General features: G+C 36.1%; 1 protein-coding gene, 1 long non-coding RNA gene and 1 pseudogene across 2 annotated transcripts in view; 2 read left to right on the forward strand and 1 right to left on the reverse strand.

Moving 5' to 3' along the window:
• LOC126618734 (F-box protein At3g07870-like) overlaps positions 1–13,997 on the reverse strand; it is a 55,280-nt gene that overhangs the window by 29,670 nt on the left and 11,613 nt on the right. The gene's annotated exons all lie outside the window — the stretch shown is intronic.
• LOC126618742 (uncharacterized) lies at positions 2,515–5,579 on the forward strand. Its single transcript, XR_007621845.1, has 3 exons — positions 2,515–2,572; positions 2,675–2,780; positions 5,090–5,579. It is a non-coding gene; the product is annotated as an uncharacterized LOC126618742 (long non-coding RNA).
• Positions 7,069–10,066, forward strand: LOC126618740 (receptor-like protein EIX2; annotated as a pseudogene).

Genomic DNA, 13,997 nt, shown 5'->3' on the forward strand with positions numbered 1-13,997 from the left:
TCCATCCCAAAAACCCAACTACATATAAAACCCACCAACCCAGTCACAGCCCAAATCCGCAAAAGCCCATACAACTAAAAAAAATAAAAACCCAAGAGAAATCCTTAGGGCAATGGCATGTCTGTAAATAAAGTGAAATTGGGGTAAAAAAAAACTATTCATTTGTGCAATTGAAAAGCCTTCTTTAGACTAAAGTAATGATGTAAGACTAATGTTGAGTTGTCAATTATTGTTATGAAACGGATTATGAAAATTGATTATTATGATGCCGCAAATTGCGTTGGTGTTCAATGGTTTTCATGGTTAATAACATATATTTAATTAAAATGAGATAAATTATTATTTATTTATTTGGTAAAAATAAATCATTAATTTGAATCTTTCTTACATAAAATTAAATAATATGGCTATTGTAGTAAGGTTTTTTAGTAGTTCAGAATTATCAAACTAACATTTTTCTCCTCAGTTGTGAAGGGTCACCTGCGGGCAAATAACATGTGAGATTAACGGGTTTATAACGTGTAACCCGATAACGACCCAATTATAATGTATTGACTCGAAACTCGTTATTTCATGTCGTTTTAGATCAAATTAACAGGCCATGTAAGAATTGTTAGGTCTAGACTCCAATTTGTACCCTTCTTTTCTTTAATGCATAATATGTCTCTAGACTACTCATACATCACACAAAACGCTTATTTCAATGAACTTTATCGGAGTTGTTTTATTTCGCAGGTTACTAAATGTCTCTCATGACTTTTTTTTGGGGATGAAGTTGAACCATCACTGCCTAGAATTAGTTTAGGGGATGTACCGTCATTTTTGTCTTTTAACTCTCGACTGACTTGTAAATTTTTCCACAATGACTTTGTCTACCATCTTTGTGGCACCGGATGTAGAAGAATGAAGTTGTTTTCATAAATTTCAAAGGTTAAGCAAAATCTCGTCCAATTATATCTTTTACTGGAAACAAAAAACATCTTAAGACCTAAAAAGAAATAAGACCTATAGAATATTATTCCTAGTGAGATATATAATTATATATGCAAGTGGTGGATTGCCTTGATGGGTAGGCCATTTCTCTTTGATCAACAAAGAGCGGGCTCTCTTTTCTATGATACATAATTTATCTTCGAGATGACTACTCATTCATCGCATGTGTATTTCAAAGAATCTTATAGAAGTAGTTGTATTTCTCAGGTTACCAAGTGCCTCTCAAATAACCATCCGCTATGTAAAGGAATCTAGGTGTATTACAGAGAAGCTTATCAAAGTTTTTGTCTCATTTGTTATGGTTTGGATCAAGGTATGTTCTTCAATGAAACATTAGAAACAGAGTTATTGTTTGGGTTTCTTAGTCCACTCAAGTAGAACAAGTGTTGCTATCTGCATGCCTGATTGCAACCACATGACTTTTCTTTGGGGATCAAGTTTGAACCATCACTGCTTGAAATTTGTTTTGGGGATGGACCATCACTTTTGTCTTATTTCTCTTTGATTGACTGATAAATTTTTCCGTAAAGACTTTGTCAAACGTCTTTATGGGGTTGGATGTAGAAAAAGGAAGCTCTTCATAAGATTCCAAGGTTGCGCTAAAACTTCTCCTCCAATTATATGTTTCATTGAAAAAAAAAAAAACACAAGAGCTATAGAATATTATGTAAGACTAATGTTTAGTTGTCAATTATTGTTATGAATCGAATTATGAAAATTGATTATTATGCTTCTGCAATTTGCGTTGGTGTTCAATGGTTTTCATGGTTAATAACATATATAAAATTGTTTTTAATTAAAATGAGATAAATTTTTATTTATTTATTTGGTAAAAATAAATCATTAATTTGAACCTTTCTTACATAAGATTAAATAATATGGCTATTGTAGTAAGGTTTTTTAGTGGTTTAAAATTATCAAACTAACATTTTTCTTCTCGGTTGTAAAGGGTCACCTGGGGGCAAATACTATGTGAGATTAACGGGTTTCTAACGTGTGACCCGATAACGATCCAATTAGTTAATGTATTGACCCGAAACTCGTTATTTCGTGTCGTTTTAGATCAAATTAACAGGCCATGTAAGAATTGTTAGGTCTAGACTCCAATTTGTACCCTTCTTTTCTTTAATACATAATGTCTTCTAGACTACTCATACATCACACAAAACGCTTATTTCAATGAACTTTATCGGAGTTGTTTTATTTCGCAGGTTACTAAATGCCTCTCATGACTCTTTTTTTTTTTTTGGATGAAGTTGAACCATCACTGCCTGGAATTAGTTTAGGGGTTGTTCCGTCATTTTTGTCTTTTATCTCTTGACTGACTTGTAAATTTTTCCACAACGACTTTGTCTACCATCTTTGTGGCGCCAGATGTAGAAGAATGAAGCTGTTTTCATAAATTTCAAAGGTTGAGCAAAATCTCCTCCAATTATATTTTTTACTGGAAACAAAAAACATCTTAAGACATAAAAAGAAATAAGACCTATAGAATATTATTCCTAGTGAGATATATAATTATATATGCAAGTGGTGGATTGCCTTGATGGGTAGGGCCTTTCTCTTTGATCAACAAAGGGTAGGCTCTCTTTTTTTTTATACATAATTTATCTTTTGGATGACTACTCATTCATCGCACGTGTATTTCAGAGAACCTTATCAAAGTTGTTGTATTTCTCAGGTTATGAAGCGCCTCTCGAATTGCCATCCTCTATGTAAAGGAATCTTGGTGTATTCCAGAGAAGCTTATCGAAGTTTTTGTCTCATTTGTTATGGTTTGGATCAAGGTATGTTCTTCAATGAAATATTAAAACAGAGTTCTTGTTTGGGTTTCTTAGCCCACTCAAGTAGAACAAGTCTTGTTATCTGCATGCCTGATTGAAACCACACGACTTTTCTTTGGGGATCAAGTTTGAACCATCACTGCCAAACATTTGTTTTGGGGATGGACCATCACTTTTGTCTTATTTCTGTTTGAGTGATTGATAAATTTTTCTGTAATGACTTTGTCAAACGTCTTTGTGGGGTTGGATGTAGAAAAAGGAACCTCTTCGTAAGATTCCAAGGCTGAGCTAAAATTTCTCCTCCAATTATATGTTTCGTTGGAAAAAAAAATCAAGAGCTATAGAATATTATGTAAAACTAATGTTGAGTTGTCAATTATTGTTATGAATTGAATTATGAAAATTGATTATTATTCTTCCGCAATTTGCATTGGTGTTCAATGGTTTTCATGGTTAATAACATATATAAAAATGTTTTTAATTAAAATGAGATAAATTATTATTTATTTATTAGGTAAAAATAAATCATTAATTTGAACCTTTCTTACGTAAGATTAAATAATATGGCTATTGTACAAGGTTTTTTAGTTGTTTAAAATTATCAAACTAACATTTTTCTTCTCGGTTGCAAAGGGTCACCTGTGAGCAAATACTATGTGAGATTAACAGGTTTTTAACGTGTGACCCGATAACGACCCGATTAGTTAATATATTGACCCAAAACTTGTTATTTCGTGTCGTTTTAGATCAAATTAACAGGCCAGGTAAGAATTGTTAGATCTAGACTCCAATTTGGACCCTTCTTTTCTTTAATACATAATATGTCTTCTAGACTGCTCATACATCACACAAAACCCTTATTTCAATGAACTTTATCGGAGTTGTTTTATTTCACAGGTTACTAAATGCCTCTCATGACTTTTTTTTTTGGGATGAAGTTGAACCATCACTACCTGGAATTAGTTTAGGGGTTGTTCTTCAATGAAATATTAAAACAGAGTTCTTGTTTGGGTTTCTTAGCCCACTCAAGTAGAACAAATGTTGCTATCTGCATGCCTGATTGCAACCACATGACTTTTCTTTGGGGATCAAGTTTGAACCATCACTGCCAAAAATTTGTTTTGGGGATGGACCATCACTTTTGTCTTATTTCTGTTTGAGTGATTGATAAATTTTTCCATAACGACTTTTCCATAACGACTTTGTCAAACGTCTTTGTGGGGTTGGATGTAGAAAATGGAACCTCTTCATAAGATTCCAAGGCTGAGCTAAAATTTCTCCTCCAATTATATGTTTCGTTGGAAAAAAAAAATCAAGAGCTATAGAATATTTTGTAAGACTAATGCTGAGTTGTCAATTATTGTTATGAATTGAATTATGAAAATTGATTATTATTCTTCCGCAATTTGCGTTGGTGTTCAATGGTTTTCATGGTTAATAACATATATAAAAATGTTTTTAATTAAAATGAGATAAATTATTATTTATTTATTAGGTAAAAATAAATCATTAATTTGAACCTTTCTTACGTAAGATTAAAAAATATGGCTATTGTAGTAAGGTTTTTTAGTTGTTTAAAATTATCAAACTAACATTTTTCTTCTCGGTTGTAAAGGGTCACCTGTGGGCAAATACTATGTGAGATTAACGGGTTTTTAACGTGTGACCCAATAACGACCCGATTAGTTAATATATTGACCCAAAACTTGTTATTTCGTGTTGTTTTAGATCAAATTAACAGGCCATGTAAGAATTGTTAGATCTAGACTCCAATTTGGACCCTTCTTTTCTTTAATACATAATATGTCTTCTAGACTGCTCATACATCACACAAAACGCTTATTTCAATGAACTTTATCGGAGTTGTTTTATTTCGCAGGTTACTAAATGTCTCTCATGATTGTTTTTTTGGATGAAGTTGAACCATCACTGCCTGGAATTAGTTTAGGGGTTGTTCCATCGTTTTTGTCTTTTATCTCTCGACTGACTTGTACATTTTTCCACAACAACTTTGTCTACTGTCTTTGTGGCGCCAGATGTAAAAGAATGAAGCTGTTTTCATAAATTTCAAAGGTTGAGCAAATTCTCCTCCAATTGTGTTTTTTACTGGAAACAAAAAACATCTTAAGACATAAAAAGAAATAAGACCTATAGAATATTATTCCTAGTGAGATATATAATTATATATGCAAGTGGTAGATTGCCTTGATGGGTAAGGCATTTGTCTTTGATCAACAAAGGGTAGGCTCTCTTTTCTTTGATACATAATTTATCTTTTGGATGACTACTCATTCATTGCACGTGTATTTCAGAGAACCTTATCGAAGTTGTTGTATTTCTCAAGTTATGAAGCGCCTCTCGAATTACCATCCGCTATGTAAAGGAATCTTTGGTGTATTCCAAAGAAGCTTATCGAGTTTTTGTCTCATTTGTTATGGTTTGGATCAAGGTATGTTCTTCAATGAAATATTAGAAACAGAGTTATTGTTTGGGTTTCTTAGCCCACTCAACAAGAACAAGTGTTGCTATCTGCATGCCTGATTGCAACCACATGACTCTTCTTTGGGGATCAAGTTTGAACCATCACTGCCCGGAATTTATTTTGGGGATGGACCATCACTTTTGTCTTATTTCTGTTTGACTGACTGATAAATTTTTCCATAACGACTTTGTCAAACGTCTTTATGGGGTTGGATGTAGAAAAAGGAAGCTCTTCATAAGATTCCAAGGCTGAGCTAAAACTTCTCCTCCAATTATATGTTTCATTGGAAAAAAAAAACCATCTGATGAAAAGAAAAAAAAGAGCTATAGAATATTATGTAAGACTAATGTTGAGTTGTCAATTATTGTTATGAATCAAATAATGAAAATTGATTATTATGCTTCCCCAATTTGCTTTGGTGTTCAATGGTTTTCATGGTTAATAACATATGTAAAATTGTTTTTAATTAAAATGAGATAAAAATTCTTATTTATTTATTTGGTAAAAATAAATCATTAATTTGGGTTGTCATTTAATATAATTGTTGAGCTCTACTTTATAACCCATCGATTGAAGTTCGAAATTTTCCGTTAAGTCGGGTTGGTTTTGGCCTTCTCGGCACTTTCCGGCGAGTATGACTTGCTGTCAAGAGTTTGGGTAAGATTTAATTTAAATTGTGACAAATGATGAACTCGTATGTTGTGTTAAGAAAAGTCACCCTCGTACGTACCCATTAATGTCTTCTTTTGTTGGTGAAACAATTCTCCCTGTGAGTGTTTGTAACTCTTGTCGGTGTAAAATGCCTTTAAACACCTTAAGGAGTTATCAAGCTCCTTTAAGGGAATTATTCGTTATATCAAGCATGCTACTGTTGGTTAACACCAGCTGAAAGTTGAATAATATTGTTATTGAAGTGTAAGTTTGCATCACAAGTAAACTGAGATTCTGATCAAAAGATCGTGCCATAGATGGGGTTATGATCCATGTTAAGTTCTTTTATATGCTTTGTTTTACAAAGGACTTCAAATATTTTCTTTATGTATGACAAACGGTAACCACAAACTGATTGGCTCTTAGTTCAACTCAGTTTGCAATTCTCACATGGATTTGTATATAGAAATGTATGAAACACTATACGAAAATGAAAGAACAGAAAGGAAATGATGTTAAATACTTAAAAAAATCCAACTACAAAGTAATAACTTGAAAGAAATGCAAAATACAAGAGATCAGGCAAGTTTAAACCCGTTCGGGCAAACTTGCTTGCTAGTTGGGCAACTTCGTGCAGGTCGTTGAAGTGATTTGAAAAGAATTTTTCTTATAGGGAATCGATCTTACATGCAATGCAGCAGAGCGTTAAACATAAATACAAGTACAAAGATGCTAGATTACAAAAGGAATTTGAAAGAGAGTAGGCTGCACAGCTTCAAAGTCTTTTTTATTTGTGAGTTGAGTGCCTTTTTCTTCTTCTTTTATGTTGCTTTATATAGAATAGACATTTCTTCCAGTTTAAACCTTTTACTCTCAAGATAATTCTGTCTGCTGGAAACAAATGAGTCCTTCGATCTCGGGATGGTTTGTCAGTCAATATATATTTCAATTCTCTTCTGGAAAATGATTTTTAAAACTAATTAAGTAGAGAAATTATTGCTGATGTGCTTGACGTTTCTTTGGGGATGAAGTTGAACTCTCACTGCCTGTAATTGTTTTGTCTTATATCTCTTGAAAGTGACAAATATTTACATAATGACTTTGTCTACCGTATTTGTAGGTTAGGATGTAGAAAAATGATTGCAATTTGTTGGCAGATTCAACCAGTTATGCTATTTTTTATTGGACCTGTACTCTTTACTAATGTGTGTATATATAGCACTCTAAATTACTCGTTCTTCACATCCATCACCTACTTGATATCTATATGGCGAGAGTCATGAGAGTTGTTTCACCAATCAGCTTTCTTCTATGCATTGCGTCTATTACTGTTAGCTTATGCAATGGAAACCTGAATGTACCTTGCAAAGAAAATGAGAGACAAGCACTTCTTCTGTTCAAGAAAGATCTTATTGATTCTTCAAATATGCTTTCCTCTTGGGTTGGTGAAGGCGATTGTTGTTGCAACTAGACTGGTGTTGCCTGTGATAATTTAACCGGTCATGTCCATGAGCTCCACCTTGCTGGTTATCAGGATCCAGTGACTGGGGTGATGCATATGTTGGGTGGTAAGGTAAATCCTTCTCTACTCAATTTAACGCATCTCAGCTACTTGGATGTAAGCTTCAATATTTTTAAAGGACTACAGATCCCTAGGTTTCTAGGTTCTCTTAAAGGTTTAAGGCATCTTGACCTCTCAAATGCAGGGTTTGAGGGAACCATTCCTCCTCAGTTGGGAAATCTATCTAGTCTACGTTATCTCGACCTTTCTGAAAACTCTGGTTTGATGGTTGAGAGTCTCAAGTGGCTCTCTGGTCTTTCTCTGTTGAAACATCTTGACATGAGTTCTGTAGATCTTACTAATGCATCTCATTGGTTACAAATAAACACATTCCCTTCTCTTCTGGTCGAGTTACATTTGTCTACCTGCAATCTTTATCACATACCAACAGGTGTTGCAAACTTGACAATTCTTAAAGTTCTTGATCTGGATCTGAACCAACTCAACTCTACCATACCGAAATGGTTGTACAGTTTGAGCCATCTCGAGTCCCTCAATCTTTTTTACAATGCTTTCCATGGTGAAATTTCGAATTCCCTTGGAAACTTGACAGCCCTTGTTGATCTTAGTTTAGGTTGGAATCAGCTTGAAGGGGAAATCCCAAACTCATTGGGAAATCTTCGTAAGTTGACTTCTGTTGATTTGTCTTTGAACAATTTTAGGGGGAGGGTATCAGAAATCTTTGAAAGTTTGTCTCGGTGCAGTCCTGGTCAAATAGATTATTTAGATTTTTCAAATAATAATCTTTCAGGTCCCATTCCAGTGTCCTTAGGAAATCTATCATGCTTAGAGGAATTGATCATTCATAACAATTCATTAGAGGGTGTTGTCTCTGAAGTTCATTTTACTAATCTTACAAGATTATCTAACTTTTATGCGGATGAGAACTCCTTGACTCTTAAAACCAGCCCAGATTGCGTTTCTCCTTTTCAACTTTCTATCTTGAGATTAGGTTCTTGGCGTCTTGAACCATCAGAGTTGCCTGCATGGCTTAAGAGTCAAAAACATTTGTCCGCTCTTAACATGTCCAATACAGGAATTTCAGGTACCATTCCGACTTGGTTTTGGGACATTTTTTCGCTTCGTTCAGTAAGCACTGTGGATCTCTCATGTAATCAATTGTCCGGTGAGGTTCCAAACATAGTTTCTGCCAACTGGCCAAAACAAAAGCATTCAATCTCCACTTTTCAGAAATCATAATTGACTTAAGGTCTAACCAGTTCAACGGTTCATTGCCTTTTGTGTCTTCGACAGTGACTACACTAGATCTTTCCAATTCATCATTTTCGGGAATTCTCTCTCTCTTCTTTTGTGATAGGAGTGATGTACCTAAAAACCTTCAAGTTCTTTATCTTGACAACAATCTCCTCAATGGAGAAATTCCTGATTGTTGGTTGCACTATCCAAACTTGAACGTTGTGAATTTAGAAGACAACAATTCGATGGGGAAAATTCCAAGCTCTATTGGACACTTATTTTCTCTTGAATCATTGCACTTGCGCAATAATAACTTATCTGGAGAATTACCCGTGTCCCTACAAAACTGTGAGAAGTTGTTACTTCTTGACCTTGGTGGAAACAAGTTTGTTGGAAGCATTCCAATATGGTTTGGCCAAAGCTTGGTAGTTCTTAGTCTTCGTTCAAATAAGTTCGATGGTGGCATTCCTGAAGAACTCTGTAGTCTCAGGAATCTCCAAATCTTGGACCTTGCACATAACAATCTCTTAGGAACGATACCAAGATGTTTCCAAAATTTGTCATCTATGGCCACTACCTTTTCAAGCAAAGTAGTTCCCAATACTCTGTTCTTTGTGGAGTCCTACACAGAGAATGCAATTTTTGTGACCAAAGGCAAAGAAGTGAAATATAACACAATGCTTCGTTTGGTGGCTAGTTTGGACCTTTCAAGCAACATGTCATTTGGAAAAATCCCTGAAGAGCTAACCAGCCTCATTAGCTTACAAACGTTGAATTTATCCTATAATCTTCTTACCGGAAAAATCCCTTCCAGAATTGGTGATATGAGAACGTTAGAATCACTTGATTTGTCTGTAAACCAACTTACTGGCGAAATTTCTTTAAGCATCTCAAATTTGACATTTCTCAATTATCTGAATCTGTCCTATAACAATTTGATAGGGCAGATTCCGACAAGCACTCAACTTCAAAGCTTTGATCAGTCTAGTTATGTTGGCAATAAACTTTGCGGACCTCCATTGGAAGAGCGTTGCAATGCAGATGAGGCCATGCCACCGATAGGTGATGAGAAGCACGGAGGAGGTCTTGTGCTTGAAGACGGTGGGTTCTATCTGAGCTTGGGGCTTGGGTTTGCATTCGATTTTTGGATTGTTCTTGGATTACAGTTGTCTAATGTGCCATGGAGCAATGCATTTTCTCGGTTCCAAAATCACATGGTGATGAAGCTCTATGCTGCAATCGTTGAACGTTATTAAATAATTTATGCAGATTGAGCGAGTTTGTGTGGTTTGTTACTACTTTTCTGCTATAAATATACATATACAAAATTTTGTATTTTTTTTTTTATCTTTTCCTATGTTTTCATTTTCCCAATATAATATTGTAAGATTTACCTTCCTGAATCTCAATCTTGACGAAAACATGTGTTCTAAAACCATCTCCAACCCATGAGATAAACATTAAAATGTGATATCAACGATCATAACCGTTCATTTTTCTATATCCGCTAAAAGATCAAGCTTTCAAAAAAGAAAATCTAAAAAATGAAATTTGGTGAGAAGAATAGAGCGTAAGTTTATGGATCATGGTGTCAAATTTCGGGGTTGACCCCTTCATGACAGTTGTAAAACTTGTTATTACAAGTGATTGTGTATATATATAAACATTTTTTCACACTTCTACATTAATTATTATGAATTTTATTTGATTTTGCACTCAAACAATAAACACTATTCATGATAGTTTGGAGTGTTTTAAAAATCTAAACGATGATGTAACCATTGTCTAAGCATAGAGGATGCAACTACGAGCATTTGTATATTTTTTTTCACATTTTTTCACACTTTTACATTAATTATTATGAATTTTTATTCAGTTTGAACTCCCCTTAAAACACTGTTCATGAGGGTTTGTAGGGTTTCAAAAATCCAAATGACGTTGGACCATCGTCAAAGCGTGCGATCACGAGCATTTACAGATTTTTCACATTTTTCACACTTGTAAATCAATTATTATGAATTTATAATGTGTTCTTATATTTTTAAATTGCTTTGGTATGTTTAATGTGCTTTGGAATTTCTTAATCTTTCTTAAGTAAATTAAATACTATGGCTATTGTAGTAAGGTTTTTTTAGTAGTTTAAAATTATCAAACAAACATTTTTTTTATTGGTTGTAACGGGTCACCTGTAGGTAAATACTATATGAGATTAACAGGTTTCTAATGTGTGACCCTATAACGACCCAATTAGTTAATGTATTGATCCAAAATTCGTTATTTCATGTAATTTTAGATCAAATTAACAGGCCATGTAAGAAATTGATAGCCGGAATTTGCATTGCTTGATGAATTAAGTCCAGACAGCACACTCCAATATTAGGCAACTCATTTTTGAAGTTAGGAACTGTTGGAAAACTAGATCGGATCTGAACTCCGCTAATGTCTCATTCCCATGCTCCGTCAATAACCAGTATGTCTTCGGACCCATCTTTGTCATGACAAGGGATACCCTGAATATAAGTCTACCAAGCACGAATAGCTCTGCCCGTGAAATAATAATGGCCGTTTGAACTCGACCTTATGTTATGCAGCATCCTAAACTCAGGGATATCTAACTGTAGACATGTAAATTTCGTTGCATACAATGATGGATCGCAAAGCTCCATGTGGCATATGACTCATCATAAATGGACAAGTCATCAATGACATGTGGCACAAGTCAAACAAAGGAACTTCCCCAAAATTTGTCAATAAGGGTGAATCCTCCTTAAATTGGGCTAGGGAATCCAAATTGATCCTAAAACTGGAAAGAAAGCTAAAGCATCTTCATAAAACAAGTAAGAATTGAAGATTGCTCACAAACTAGGCAACAAGATCCTTAAATTTGGCCAAGGGAGTAAAGTGGTTGAAATTAAGATACAAAACATGCCTAAAATCATCCCAAACGTAAGCCTTGAGAAGCCTATAAATACAAGGTCCTCTCACAAGCATAAGGGTCGAAAAAATCTCTACATAGAAGAAACTCTGCCAAACCTTTAAAGACTAATACGCTGCCAAAACGCTCTTCGAAGAACATTCAACAAAAGCCAAAGCTTTCTCTCGACCAAAGCCGAAGCACTTCCTTGAAGAATCAACAAGCGCTCGTGTCGATTCCTTCAAGACTTTGTTGCAAGCTTATAAACTTGTAGCAACGTTCATTTCAAGATCAAGTCGCCAAGACCCTTAAAGCAACGAAATCCCGCATCAAACACTACCTTTGATGCCCCTTTGAGGTGAAAACCATCCCCACATTTGTTTCAAGCTCAAAACTTGAAGCAATCGTTCAATCGTTCGTCCTAGATCCATTGCGACTCTTGGATCAACAATCAACCATCTAGATCAAATTTGAAGACTGAATCAGAGGAAAAGTTGTAAACAGAGATTGTAACCTACAAATTCAATCTACTTTGTACATGTGTTATCGTTTCATTCGTTACAAGAATTTTTGTGTTTACAAATTTGGCACGCCTGGTGGGACCTCTCTGCCTCTCATCTCTGTCTTTAAATCCGCAAAAAAGCACAAATGGCATCAAGGAAATAGTAGTTGTTCTTGCTACCAACGCGAAGAATAAGGGCATCGTTGCCGCAAGTGGTGGCAATTTGGGCGTCACAACTCGAAGCAAGGCAATAACTCTCTCTGCCATGCCTTCCACTCCTCCATCAACTTTGCCGAATGAGCAAGAGTACCCGAGGCACAAACCTGTGATCACCCTAGCTTCGCTGAGGGCGCTAAGGGAAGAAAGCCCGATGAGGTACTTTAAGTCTTTGACTTCTGACGCCGACTCAAGTAGCTCATGTCCCGTAGCCATGAGAGTCATGACCACTTATACAACTTCCATCGTGGAGCAACTGACTCAAATGAGTAAAGCAATTGCAAGGTTGAAAATGACTGTGGAGGAGAATGACTTACAAATTGCTACGTTCGTCAACCGTCTGGAGGTGCAGCACGAAGACAAAGCTGACCTGAAAGTTAACCAACCAAAGTAGGAAATCGACTAAAATGAAGAGCTTCTGGTGGAGAAAGCCTAAGAGAAGCTGGACCAAGCAACAACACTCATGGGATCTCTCTCTATCCAACAGCTATATGAGATGATCATTAACACCATCAAGGCGCAGTACCAAGGAAGCTCGCATGACTCCGTGCTGTACTCAAAGCCCTACTCCAAGAAAATTAATGCCTTGAGGATGCCAAGGGGTTATCAGCCGCCAGAGTTCATGCAATTCGATGGAAAGGGCAATTTTAAACAACATATTGCCCATTTCATCGAAACTCGCAACAATGCTGGGACAAAGGGAGACTACATCGTCAAGCAGTTTGTACGCTCGCTAAAAAGTAATGCCTTTAACTGGTACACCGACCTCGAGCCCAAATCCATAATAGTTGGGATCAGCTTGAAAGGGAATTGCTTAACGGCTTCTACAGCACGCACCACACCGTAAACATGCTGGAGTTGACAAGTACAAGGCAATGGATTACAAGGATTAGCTTTTTGAAACCTCTGCCATTAAGATGTACGTTCAAGGTATACACTGGGGCCTACACTACATCCTTCGATGCATAAAGCCTAGGACATTTGAGGAACTGGCGACTTATTCATACAACATGGAGTTGAGTATCACCAACCATGGAAAAAAAGAGCCAATCACCGACTTCGAGAAGGACAAGGTGTTCGCTCCGAAGGTAGACAAGATTAGGAAGAAGCCCGCCAAGGAAGTTTTTACTATCAACACTACCTCCCCCTAGTCAAGACCTCCATTGCGCCCGTCAAGATCTCTTACAATAACAAAGCGAATGAGATAAAAAGAGGTGAGCCTTTTCGCACCCAAGATAGGTACAAAAACACCTTGAAAGAGTTGGAGCAAAAGACGTACCCTTTTCCAGACTCTGACGTGGCTGCGATGTTACACGCCCTACTGGAAAAATAGGTGATTGAGTTACCGGAATGTAAGAGCCCCAAAAAGATGAATCGTGTTAACGATCCCAAGTACTGCAAGTACCATCGTATCGTGAGCCATCGTGTTGGCAAGTGCTTCATCCTCAAGGAGCTCATCATGAAGTTGGCGCAACAAAGACAAATCAAACTTGACCTTGAAGACACAACATGTACACTACTGCAATTATGTTTGGTTTGTTCGATTTCATGCCTCTCCAAGTAACACATGTTCAAGCTGCGTGGCACCTTCTACACAACCATCATTGGGGGTAAATGACCAAAATGCACTTACCAACGATGAAGAGGGGTGGACACTTGTGACCTACAAGAAGACAAAGAAGCCAAGACGACAAGCT

The sequence above is a fragment of the Malus sylvestris genome, chromosome 4 (genome assembly GCF_916048215.2).
Source record: "Malus sylvestris chromosome 4, drMalSylv7.2, whole genome shotgun sequence".
NCBI lineage: Eukaryota > Viridiplantae > Streptophyta > Magnoliopsida > Rosales > Rosaceae > Malus > Malus sylvestris.